This window comes from Ictidomys tridecemlineatus, chromosome 10 (genome assembly GCF_052094955.1).
Source record: "Ictidomys tridecemlineatus isolate mIctTri1 chromosome 10, mIctTri1.hap1, whole genome shotgun sequence".
Classification (NCBI taxonomy): domain Eukaryota; kingdom Metazoa; phylum Chordata; class Mammalia; order Rodentia; family Sciuridae; genus Ictidomys; species Ictidomys tridecemlineatus.
This window is the reverse complement of record NC_135486.1, coordinates 104,552,899-104,565,985: the sequence shown is the minus strand read 5'-3', so window position 1 is coordinate 104,565,985 and position 13,087 is coordinate 104,552,899.

Sequence of the window (13,087 nt, the reverse complement as noted above, 5' to 3'; positions counted from 1 at the left end):
TCAGGGCCTCACTAATTTGCTGAGACTGGCCTCCCACTTGTCATCCTCCTGCCTCAGCCTCCTAATTTGCTGGGATTACAGGCATGCACCACCCCTCCTGGCTATATACTGCTTTTTTCCCCTTCCTATACACATCTGCCTGAGACTGAGTTTAATTTTAGGCACAGTAAGATACTAACAATGATAATTAAAAACAAAATAGAACAATGATAACAATACACGGTAACAAAAGTTATATGAATGTGGTCTTGCTCTCTCAAAACATCTGATGTCCTGTAGATCTTAGCAAGCTCGCCAGATGATCCGTTTCCTCATTAAGTTGGATGCTTCCCCTCTTCATTTTATTTTTGTACTGGGGACTTAATCCAGGGGTGTCCTACCACTGAGCTACATCCCCAGGCCCCCGTTTTGAAATCAGAGCTCCCAGCCCTTTTAATGCCTTGAACTTGGGATCCTCCTGCCTCAGCTTCTCGAGTGGTTAGGACGATGTCATGGGCCCCGTGACTAGGTTCTTCTTCACTCTTAAAGGAAGCACTTTATGGCTTCTCTTTGGCATATCTGAATTGCCGGCATTGTCACTCCTGTGCTTTGGCCCTGATTAAGATCAGGGAGGGTCACCTGACACCCACTGCATTCAGGAGCCTGATAACGGAGACGGCTGCTGAGTGCCTCATGGGAGGGTAGCACATACAGCATGGACACGCTGCACCAAGGGATGCTTCCCAGCCTGGGCAGAGCAGGAGGGTGAGAGATCTCACCGCGCTACTCAGAATGGCGTGCATTTAAAACATGAATCATGTATTTCTGGAATTTTCCATTTAATGTTTTCAGATGTGGTTGACCGTGGATAACAGAAAGGGGTGGTTGTAAGGTGGATGGGGTCACGGGTGGCCCTAACCCATCTGAGCCGTAGAAGTAGAAGGGATTCGTGCACAGACGTGGAGGGAAGGTCTTGTGAGGACTCGGGGACAGGGTGGTCTGCAAGTTGCCTCAGGAGGAGCCAGCCTGCTGCAGCTGACCTTGGACTCCAGTCTCCTGAACGGTGAGGAATCGGTGTCTGAGCTGAGCTGCCAGCAGGCTGCGCCTCGTCACGCAGCTCGAGCAGATGAAGGCAGAGGCTCTGCTGTCCTGTGACTTGGAGCACGGTTCTAGGCTGAACGGGGCTGGTAAGCTCCCGTGCTCTCTGTCTCCCCAGGAGGTGAGTCCTGAGGGCACTAATCCTAGTCTTTGGTCCACAGCTCTCTCTGTGGCTGGGGCCTCAACCAGTTGGAACTGGGAGCAGGGCCTGGGATGCCGTTTGGGGGGCTGGAGCATGGGGAAAGGCTGGGGGTCCTAGGAAAGGGGTCGAGGCAGCTAGGGTGGGGTGTGGCACTCAGTGGCCAAGGGCCTGCATGGCATCACCTCACCGTTTTAATAACCAGTGCTGCTGCATGGATGCAGCCTGTGCATGGTGCATAAGAGGTGCTCATTAAGAACCCAGTGAATGAACCAAGATTTCTGCCGTAAAGCCAGGGCAGGTCTTCACCAGGACCAGGCGTCCAGGCCCATCCCTTTCTGGCACAGGACCTGGGGTTCGCCCTTCCCCAAGACTCAGCCCTCCTGTTTTGCAGCTTGGTCCAACCATTCCTCACCCTTCACCTCTACCAGCCAGCGGGCACTTAGGGAGCACCTACTGTGTACCTCACTGTAAAGGGCTCCTGGTCTCCCCAACACCCCTCTCCCAGGCCACCAGGATCTGTCAGTGTGAGCCCCCAGGACGTCCCCACTTACCTCCTGGCACCAGTGAACAAGGGCTTGCGGAGGGAGTGGCTCAGCCCTGTCCGTGGGCAGCAGGCCTCTCTGCCCAGGCCTCTCTCCACGGCCAGGCTCATCTTCTCAGGAGGTCCCGGGCCTGGCCTGCTGTCTCACCTCCAGTCCTCTGGGTTGTCCCCTTCCCTGAGGGTGTCCTTCTGTGCCCGCCTCAGTCAGAAAGGCAGAGGGACCCAAGTCCCTGGCAGAGCTGGGTGATCCTGAGCCTCCGTTGTTCTGGGCTGTGTCCCCCGAGGGCAGCCTCCCCAGCCAGGGAAGCTCTGGAGAAGGGCTGGCGGGGCCCGGGATGTCTCCCATGATGCACCTGGCCACAGGGAGCGGTGGGGAGGAGGGACAGGCAGGGCCAGTCTCACAGGCAGGGGCCACGCAGGTACCCTGCACCCTGAGCTCAGAAGGGCCCTGAGGCTGACTTAATGCTCAGCCCTCGGGGCCTTGAACTTCTGATAATGGTGGCTCGAAGCTCATGTTTTGGAAGCAAAACCTGAAGGTGAGGATCAGCAGGTGAGCAGAGGTGTGGGCCTGGCCCCTGTGTTTGCATTCAAAATGGACACCGCCAGCCGGGACGGGTGGCCACGCCTGTCATCCCAGCTACTTGGAAGACCAAGTCAGGGGCAACCCAAGTTCAAGACCAAACTGGCAGCATGGTGAGACACCCCCCCACCCCCGTCCATCTCAAAAAAATAAAAATAAAATTGATATTGCATGACATCCTTCATGGCCATAATTTAAATTAAATTTCTTTTCTTCACTTAAAATTACATTAAGTAGCACATAGAAAACTCTGTGGTGCTGGGTGCAATGGCGTACGCTTGTAATTCCAGCAGCTCGGGAGGCTGAGGCAGGAGGATTTCGAGTTCAAAGCCAGCCTCAGCAAAAGTGAGGCCCTAAGCAACTCAGCGAGGCCCTGTCTCTCAATAAAATACAAAATAGGGCTGGGGAGGGGGATCAGGGGTCGAGTGCCCCTGAGTTCCATCCCTGGTACCCAAATAAAACAAAACTCTGTGGTGCCAAGACCACTCCATGGGAAAAGGACTGTCTTCTGAACAAGTAGTTCTGGGGAAGTGGAGACCCACATGCAAGAGAACCAGATTGGACCCCTACCTCACACCATATACAAAGAGCAGCTTAAAATGGCCCAAAGACCCAAACATAAGAGCAGATCCATAGTTCCCTTAGAAGAAAGCGTGGGGGGAAGCTCTGTGACCTTGGATGTGGTGGTGATTTCTCGGCCATGACTCTGGGTAAAAGAAGAATTGACAAATCGGACTTCTCCAGAATCAAAGACTTTTGTACAGCAAAAAAGATACTATCAAGAGACTGGAAAGGTCACCCACAGAATGGAAGAAAATATTTGCAAACCACATATCCGGTAAGGAGTTAAAATCCGGAATATATAAAGTCCCTTACGACTCTTGACAACAGCAGAACTCAATTAACAAGGGGGCAAAGGACTCGAGAGAGAGTTCTCCAAAGAAGATATGACGGTGGACAACCGACACTGGATCCTGGGGGAAACGCAAATCAGCACCACCGCAAGAGAGCACTTCACAGACATTCAAATGGCTAAAAACAAAAAAAAACCCAGAAAAGAGTCCAGTGAGTGGCACAAGCCTGTAATCCCATTGGCTTTGGAGGCTGGGGCAGGAGGATCGAGTTCAGAGCCAGCCTCAGCAACGGCGAGGTGCTGAGCAACTTGGAGAGACCCTGTGTCTAAATAAAATACAAAACAGGGCTGGGGATGGGGCTCAGCGGTCGAGTGCCCCTGAGTTCAATTCCTGGTACTGCCCCCCCCCCAAAAAAAAACCCAAACAAACAAAAACCAGAAGTGTCTGCAAGGTGTGGAGAAATTGGAACCCTGTGCACCGTTGGTGGGATAAGGTGGTGAAGCCACTGTGGGCATCAGTGTGCAGGTTCCTCAAAGGTCAAACATACCACTACCCTAAACTATAGCAGAATTGGAAGCAGACACTCAAGAGATATTTGCACACCCCTATTCACAGTGGCGTCATTCACAGCACCCAGAAAATGGAAGAGAGCCACGTGGCCATGGATGAGTGAATAAGAAAAAAAAAAAAAAGTTCTGGACACACAGTGGAATAGTATGCAGCTGTCAAGAAGGATGTTGTGACACGTGCTGCAACGTGGATGAGCCCCGAGGACAAGGTGCTGAGTGGAATAAGCCAGACACAAAAGGAGAGACACTGTGATTTCACTGGCAGGATGTCCTTGGAGCATGCGATCCATGGAGACAGAACATAGGATGGCAGGGGTCGTGGCTGGGGAGGGGCTGGGGAGGGTTTCAGTTTGGGAAGATGAAAGTGTCCTGTGGATGGTGGATGACCTGGTGGTACAGCAACGTGCGTGTGCTGAATGTCATGAGCGGTCAGCTTAAAAATTTTAGTTAAAACGGTAAAGTTTTTTGTACGTCTATTTTACCACGACAAACATTTAAAAGAAAAAAAAATTAGTTGAAAAACACTGAATAACTGACAGTACTTCTTAGAACGGGGAAAACCAACCTTGACTGACCTGCAAGTTGCAATTTGCCCACACGCGCACCAAAGACACTGTTCCTACAGGCTGGAGGTGTGGCTCAGCGGTACTTGCCTGGCAGGTGCCCAGGCTATGGGTTCCATTCCCAGCAACTAGGGAGGCTGAGGTGGGAGGATCACAAATTTGAGGCCAGCCTCAGCAACTCAGCGAGGCCCTAAGCAGCTTAGTGAGACCCTGTCTCAAAATAAAAAAAAAAAATAAAAATAAAAAGGGCTGGGGATGTGGCTCAGTGGTAAAGCACCCTTGGGCTCAATCCCCAGGACCACAAAGAAAAGAAATTTCTTGTCCTGAGACCCCTTGACTTTCTTCCCTACCTTCCTGCCCTTCTTAGAAATCCTATTTTTCCCTCTGTTCCCCGACTCCGTTTACCAAGGGCTCCACACATGGGGACACAAGGTGTTTTGTGGGTCAGGACATCCCTGGAAGGACTCCCAGCAAACTGTGACATTGACCTTGTCTGTCAGAGGGAAGCTGGTGCTGGGGACAGTGGGAGAGGAACTTTGCCTCATTAATCCCTTTAGAAATCCAGGCGCCCTGGAGAAGGGCGTGCATCCCGGGAAGTGCAGCTCAGTGACCACGAAGTCAGCACAGCCTGGTGGCCCGTCTGTCAGAGCAGGGGCCCAGCCAGCTCCGCAGGACCCGATGCCCACCCGCAGCCCACACTGCTCTGGGAGACGCCGCCCTGGGGCCCCTCCTGCAGCCCTGGGTGCTCGGGGTCTTCCTAAGCAGGACACACAGCGTGGGCTCCTCTGCTTCTGAATCCCTGTCCCGTGCTGTGCCCCAGGGGTCCTGGTGGAGGGGGCCTCTGGTGCTGTCGCCCCATCCTGCAGACCACCAGACGTCTGCTCTCTCCCGTGACCCCCGGGACCGATGTCCAGTTACTGTGGACACCTGAGTGCAGGCATTTGCTCTTTGGGGCGCCAGGCTTGGCCCTCCCCACTTTACAGACCCTAAATGTTGGGGGCACGTTGGCTGTTTAACAAATACATTGAAAAATGTGACTGTCGAGGCCCAGGCCTCTGGACTTGGAGGTGCTGGGCCCAGGCGGTCAGGGTCTGGGCAGCCCTCCTGGGGGAGGGCCCAGGGCGGAACTGGCCGGTGGTGGGTCCTCTGGGGTCCTGGGGCAGCCCCGCCCTCCAGCAGAGGCCCACCCAGGACCCAACCCCAAAGCAGCCCGAGAGGGAGCCTGAGGGAGCCAGATGGGGACCTGGGTGGGCTCAGCCTCAAGGGGCACCGGGCAGGCCGGTGGGCAGCACTGACCCGCACGGTCTCCGCATGGGTCCCGGGGCTCCAGGGGGCATCCCGCAGCTGTGGGCTCACTCTTGTCCCGTGATTTGGATCCTTGGGGCGCTCCTTGGAAACGGTGTCTTTAGCACTTCATTAAACGCTTCAGTTTAGCGACACCTTGCGGGTATTCCCAGCCCAGGTCCCGTGGGCGGGGGACAAACAGCGGCATCCATTAACCCAGCTCCCTCTCCGGGGTGCAGTTGGATGGCAGAGCCCCTCAGAAAGCGCATGTGCCACAATTAGGTGCCAGGCTCTCGCTGCCATTGGTACCCGCCATTCCTCCCGGTGGGCACTGGCTGCCCCCCAAGCCATGCAGAGCCGTGCTCCGGGAGGTCCATCAGGGATGGCACAGACCCCACCTCCCGACCTGTGACCTGGCTCCCTGGAGCTCACGACCTCGTGGGACCCCCCCCCCCACCAGGTGTGGGCAGGACCCTGATGCTCCTGACAATCAGAGGTGGCACTCCAGTGATCTTGGGAGTCCCACGGGGACCTCACCTTTGGTGTCTTTGAGAGGCTGCTCCCCTGTCCCCAGAGGCCAGTGTGGTGGAGTCACCAGCTCCAGCAGAGCAGCCGGCCCCAGTCCTGCTGCAGGGCTGAGCACGTTGTCACGGCCTGAAGGAACAGCTGGGGCACAGGCTCCCCAGGGAGCTGCAGGTGAGAACGGGCCCAGCACCAGGACTGCAGCCTGAGAGAGCCTGCAGAGGACCCTCAGCCCTGACCCTCAGAGACTGGGACCACAGGTGTGTGTCACACTGGGCAGCGTTAGAAAACCAATGTGAGCCCATGGGGTGGCACACACCTGCAATCCCAGCAGCTCGGGAGGCTGAGGCAGGAGGATCGGGAGCTCAAAGCCAGCCTCGACAAAAATGAGGTGCTAAGCAACTCAGGAAGACCCTGTCTCTAATAAAATACAAAATGGGGGGTATGTGGCTCCGTGGTCGAGTGCCCCTGAATTCAATCTTTGGTACCCTCCCTCCAAGCCCCCCCACCCCACCCCCATCTGTAAAACAGCTCCTTGGAGGAATGAGCACAGGACCCTCGTGCCTGTCATTAGTGTCTCTTCTCAGACGCAGCCAAAAGGTCACCTCCTGGAGGAAGTCTTCCCAGATTGCCTTCACGGCACAAGGCAGAATAATCAGGCCTCTTGAAGGCAGGGCAGGCCTGCACGGCCCCTGACTCAGCCCCAGCTGGAGGCCTACAGACATGAGCTGGCGGGGTTGGAGGATGGGTGTGGACGTGGCAGCTGGGTGGCCACGGCATCTGCAGAGCTTCCCTAGGGCAGAGTCTTGGCTGGCAAAGTGCAGGGCTGGAGGAGGACTGTCCCCAGCTCAGGTGGCTCCCTGCAGGTGCTACCCTGCACGTCTGCCCAGCTTCAGGGACACCCTCCCCTCTGCAGGAGCCCCAGCCCACTCCCAGCAGCAATTGGGTGAGCCAGGGCCACCTGAGTCTGCCCGGGACCCAGTGGCATTTCCTGAGGACCCGTATGACTCCATTTCTTCCCCCACAATATGGCAAGCAGCTGAACAGCCCGGATCTGAGCACTCAAACCCCAAAACGCCCCCAAATCTGAAGGTATGGCGGTGTTAGGTCAGCGCTAAGACATTTTGGATTTCAGAGCATTTTTGGATTTCCAGATAAGGGATGCCCAACTGGTCTATGCAAAAATCTAAAAAAAAAAAAAAAAACCCTCTCTGAAACACTTCTGGTTCCAAGCATTTTGAATAAAGGATAATCAACCTGTACTAGGATATTTTCTTTTAATAGTTGAGACAAACATAGGCTCAGAGGAGTTAGGCAGCTTTACTGGAGACACACAGCAGGGCCAGGATCTAAACTCTGATCTGCCTGACCCCTTGCCTCTCTCACGCTGTGGCCCCTGGGGCCTCAGGACCATTGACTGGGGCCCCATTTCCCACTAATAGGCTGGAGTGGAGGGAGATTTCAATCCAATAATGCAAAACTGCAATAACCATTATAATTAATTTATACAAAAGACATTATAAAATTACACTCTGTGCATTCCAATCCCATCCATGAGGTGCACGGGCTTCCCAGTTAAGCTACCGGGCCTCATGAAGACAGACGGGAAAGAGGTATTTCAATATTTCTTATAATTTTATATTCTCTCTAATATCTCTCATGCTAATTTCATTATGCCACGCAGTCGGCACGGTGATGTAATTATTGAAAAGTAATTTTGCAATAAATGGATTTAAATGTGTTGGAGTCCATTGTAAATTCAATCTCGAAGTGAGGGTGGCGGGTGCAGGTGGGAGGTGGTGAGGGGGCCGGGCCAGGGGTGGAATCAGAGATGTCCTGCGGGACCCTGTCCAGCCTGGAGTCTCCTTACACCTGCGAAGACCAGGACTGACACCTGGGCATTGAGAACCCTAAGCCTGGCCCACCCTGCCCTAACCCACCTGGCCTCAGGGCCCTCAGCTCCCTGTGACCCTCTCTGTAGCCCCAGGGACGGAACTCAGGGGCACTCGACCACGGAGCCCCATCCCCAGCCCTATTTTGTGTTTTGTTTAGAGACAGGGTCTCACTGAATCGCTTAGGGCCTTGCTTTTGCTGAGGCTGGCTTTGAACTCGCCATCCTCCTGCCTCAGCCTCCTGAGCTGCTGGATTACAGATGTGCACCACCATGCCCAGCTCTGTGGTCCCTCTTGTGTCCCCTCCCAGACAGATTCACATGGCAGCCCATGGGCCCAGGCCACATCATCCACTCCTGGCATGAGACCCTGGGATAAACTCTAGCTCGGCCCAGCTGACCTCCCCTCCTGCCTTCTGACCTTTCCACTTTGACCTGTGCCGCCTCCCACCCCACCTCAAGGTCACCTTATAGGCTGGTCCTTCTGCCAGGACAGCTATCCCTCCCCTCATGCCCTCAGCCCCGAGTGCCTTGCTGAGACTGGCCCAGCCATGGGACAATGACACTCATGAAGTCGCTGCTCCCCTGAAGGACTTTCCTCATGAAGGCACACAGCACCTTCTGGCTTGAGGCAAGCTGAGCCAAGTTGGGGGAAGATTGGGGAGACAGTGGCAAAGCCCCATCTGTGGGGGATGCTCAGACGGGACATCCCCCAGGGAGCCTTCTGTGCCTGGCGGGGACCACAGTGGCTGGGCCTGCGGCAGATGCCCACTGGGCAGGGGAGAGGGCGACTGGGGAGCTGGATGGGATCCCAGTGTGCAGAGCTGGGAGGTGCAGCTTGGTGTCCTCACCTGTCAAGTGGGGAACCCCTGTGCCAAGGTGGAGGGAAGGAAGAAGTGTGCATACAGCAGGTGCTCAGTCATTGCCCCGCTTGCTCCACAAAGGCCAAGAAGAAAAGGTTGGTCCATCTCCTCGGCTCATGCACGGCTCATGGGTCAGGCATCCTGTTTCTACCTGCTGACCACTGACCGGCCTCTCAGCTGTGCTTCCGAGGGGACATGCGTCAGCTCAGGCACCACTCGAAACTACCCAGAGCCATCCCTGTTGGAGGGTCCCCACTGAGGGGTGCTGCCTGTGTCCCGCCGCGACCCATCTCACATATGGGCAAGAACGAGGCCAGGCACCTGTGGTCCCTGGCCCTCCCAGGCCAGGGGACACCTTTGTCCTCTGACAGTGTCTGCACCTCCCCACCCACCTCTGCTCCAGCCACCCCTCCTGTCACTCCTGGAGCGCTCTCTGCTCCCCAGGCCGGCACCAGGGCCCTCCCTGCCACAGCCAAACCCTATCTGCAATTTGTTCTTGGGCGATGTGTAAATTGGCACCTCATTGATTATTAATGAAGTGCTAATTGCTCTTTGCAACCGATTCTGATGCGCAGGCAGCTGGGGCTGTTTGTACAGGTTTCAGGAGTCCCTGTCCCTTCCACAGCCGAGGGGACCCATAGCACTGGACAGGGGCAGGACCCCCGGCAGCGTGCCGAACCCCCACCCTGTCCCCACAGAGGGGCCTGAGGGCAGAACAGAAAGCCCACGCAGAAACCCGCTGTGTGTCTTCCAGAGAGGGACAGCCAGGTCACAGTGCCTGTTCCGGTGGCTCGGGCCCTGGGGCCTGGCTGGGGTCTGGGTGGCCTTTGGCTCGCCGTTTCACTGCCCGGATGCCGCAGGCCCATCCTATGAGCTGTGGCCTGGGAGAGGTACCCACACCATGTCATTCTTGGCTTCCACCCTGGGGCCTGGCTGGGAGGCTGAGGACTGAGGGTGGGTGCTGGCCCAGGTGGCCTGGTCAGGAGGGCCAGTCCAGGGGCAGAGGCTCTGACGCAGTGGAAACACCAGCAGCTTGGAGACTCAAGATGGCCGCTGCCCAGTTGCACCAGGCGGTTGCCTGGCAACAGGGGCTCAGGGACGTCCCCAGCTGAGCTGGCTGCTCTGGGGACCAGGTCCCCTGGGACAGGGCAGGAAGTGTGATCTGGTGATGCTCTAGAAGCTGGGAGTGAAGCCTCCCCAGGGCCTGGTCATCGCAGGACCCTCGGGCCTCCTTCCTTCTGGCAGGATCCTGAGGTCCCAGGCCTGACGACTGAGGAGTGGCCGTCCCTCTGCCCCACGTGCAGACAGCGTCAGGAGACGTGCACGAGGAGCTTCCTGAGGGGACCCGGCTCCTGCGCCAGGTGGGCGGGGGAGCCTGACATGGAGCCTTCTTCCCAGGGTGGAGCTCGGCTTGCTCCCCAGGTCCCTGCGGGGCTTGTGGGGTTCTGGTCTGTCCCTTGATGTGCGCGGTGGGCTCTGCTGGCCTGGGAACAGCTTCTCCCCCAGCAGCCCTCGTGCCTTGGGGTCCAAGGCTAGGGTGGGGAGGTGGTGGGGCTCTGGGACTGACCTGTCCCCCGAGGGGACTCTGGCTGGGTTGACCTCCTGGGTGACATCCCCTGGGGATGTGGGAAAGGTCTATGCAGCCCTGGTCAGGCCAGGAAAGAGCTGCCACCTCCCCTGACCCATAGACGGAGAGGCCACTCAGTGAGGTCAGCACTTGTCTGTAAGGTGGAGACCCTCAAGCCGATCATACAGCCGCCCACCAGGCCAGGGCTCTGGAGGTAGACGGCAGGAGGGTCCCCCATGTGGCCTCATGCAGGAGGGAACAGGGACAGCAGGGATCAGGATTAGAACCCGGCCCTGCCCTGCTGAATTCTGGACTTGAGGCCTGCTTTACTTCTGTCCATGAGGGGACCTCCGAGGTCCCCTCCACCATCTGAGAAAGGTCTCCCCAGCGTATTTCCCACAGGCAGCCTGGGGCAGTTGGGACCCCCGGCACCTCTGTCCTACAGTGCCCTGCGCTTAGGGGACCTGCTCTGCATGCCCCAGCAGTGCCACAACCTCATCCTACCCAAGTCCCCAACCTCCCAACAGCAAGGGCCCTTCCAAGAGGTGTCCCTGCCAGGTCACTGTGGCCCGGGGTTCTTGGTCTTCCCCAGGCCTGTCGTGCCTCAGCCGGACCTTCTGGTCCTGAGCCTTCATGCCCAAGCTTGGGGCTGGGGGATGAGAGGGACAGCTCCTCTCATGGACAGAAGTAAAGCAGGCCTGAGTCCAGAATTCAGCAGGGCCCCTTCCAACCCTGATCCCTAGATCAGGTGAAAGGGAGTCTCCTGCCTTCCCTGTCCTGTGGGTCAGGCTGCGCATCTCCCAGGACACCTCAGGGCGCCTGTGGCCCCAGGACGGGGGTCTCTCCCTGTGGGTGAGCTGCTGTGAGAAGCCGGAATGAGCATGTGGCCAAGGGTGCTCTGGCCCTGGAGTGGCAGAGCAGGAGGAGCAGAGCTTAGTGGGTCCCACCTCCCAGCAGTGAGCTGTAGGGGTCCACCAGGGGGGAGGGGGAGGGAGAGGGGGAGGGGGAGGGAGAGTGAAGGATGGAGGGAGAGGGAGAGGGAGGGAGAGAGGGAGAGGGAGAGGGAGAGAGTGAGGTGGGTGGAGAAAGAAGAAGAAAAAGAAGAAGGAGGAGGAGAAGGAAGAGGAAGGAGGAGGAGAAAGAGGAAGAAGGAGGAGGAGGAGGAGGAGGAGGAGAGGAGGGAAGGGAGGAAGGAGCTAAGCGGAGAGCCCCTGGGCAGGGCTGCTGTTACCGCCCCACCAGATGGGTTGGCGCAGGCTGCTGGGCTGGGTACCAGGGATCTGTCCCGCCCCAGCCTCTGGCCCCTGTGCAGGCCCAGGTGGTTCCCTCCTGGTCATGCTCTGGCTCAGCAGAGCATCCCAGGGAGGTGAGCTGGAGGTCGCATTGGCCACCAACTTAGAAAAGCACTAGTCTAATATTTTAAGGGCTTTGAGGGGCTGGGGCTGGGGCTAGTGGCAGAGTGCTCGCCTCGCATGTGGAGGGCCCTGGGTTGATCCTCAGCACCATGAAAATAAAATAAAGGTAACGGCCCATCTACACTCAAAAATATTAAAGAAAAATCTTTAAATTAGTACAAAACGTCCATGAGGAACAAAATATCAGAATGCCAAATAAAGACAGGGAGGTGTGGTGGACTTCCCTTGGCTGTGCACCCAGTGTGGCCAGCAGGGCACCAGGAGAGCTCTCAGGGGCTTGGTGTTGAGGGCTGGAGGTGGACGATGGGGCCGCACCTTTCAGGCAGCACGAGACCCCCCACTTTCCAAGTCAGCAAGGCTCAGGGTCCAGCAGAGGTCCTGGTGGGGCCCCTGGGCAGCAGCAGGGACGGGGACAGTCTGAGGGTGTTTAAGGGTATCCACCTGGGGCCAGTGATGGGGCAGACTGTCCCTGCAGGTGGGGACCCTGCTCCCAGGTTAACCCACAAGGAGGCAGCAGCGTCAGGGCTTCCAATGGACACCCAGCCCTACTGCCACTCATCAGCAGCATCTGGAAGAAACACCGACATTTGTCCCTACCAGTGAGCTGGCCTGTCCAGACCGGCCGTGGTGTACATGAGTTCCCTGGTGCTGTCTTCTCCTGATCAGGGTCTGTGTGATTCGTGAAGGGTGCTTTTTCCTTGTTGTGTAGTACTCCACCGCAAAGGTCTCTTATCACTCTCCTGCAGGGAGTAACGGAGTTGATCAGGGCCTAGTCACCATGGATGTTCCAGTTAGAATGTTTCTGTCCATAGTTTTGGTGTACACACACACACCAAGAACTTGAGGCTCCCCGGGGTCAGACAGCCAAGGGAGATGTAGTTTGTGGCCCTAAGCACCCAGATTGGGGTGACTCCCCAGAGGGGCTCTGTGTGACCCAACCCTCGCCTCTGCTTTGAGTCCCGTGGTCCTAGGAACACACAGTGGCTGCCCCCTGCTGGGGCCTGGCCTAAAGTTTCTTTTCTCTTTTAATTTTCAACCTCTCTGTTTATTACTTCCGGAATGGGGGGGAAGGGGGAGAAGACTTCTAACAGTAGGGGGGGGTGTGTGGGGGTGGGGGGGTGTGGGGGGGTGGGGGGAGAGAAAGGGGCTTCTGCTAGGAGGGTGGTGGGTGGCAGTGGGGAGGGCTAAGGCCTTAGGGAGCTTCTTGTCCCCTCTGTGT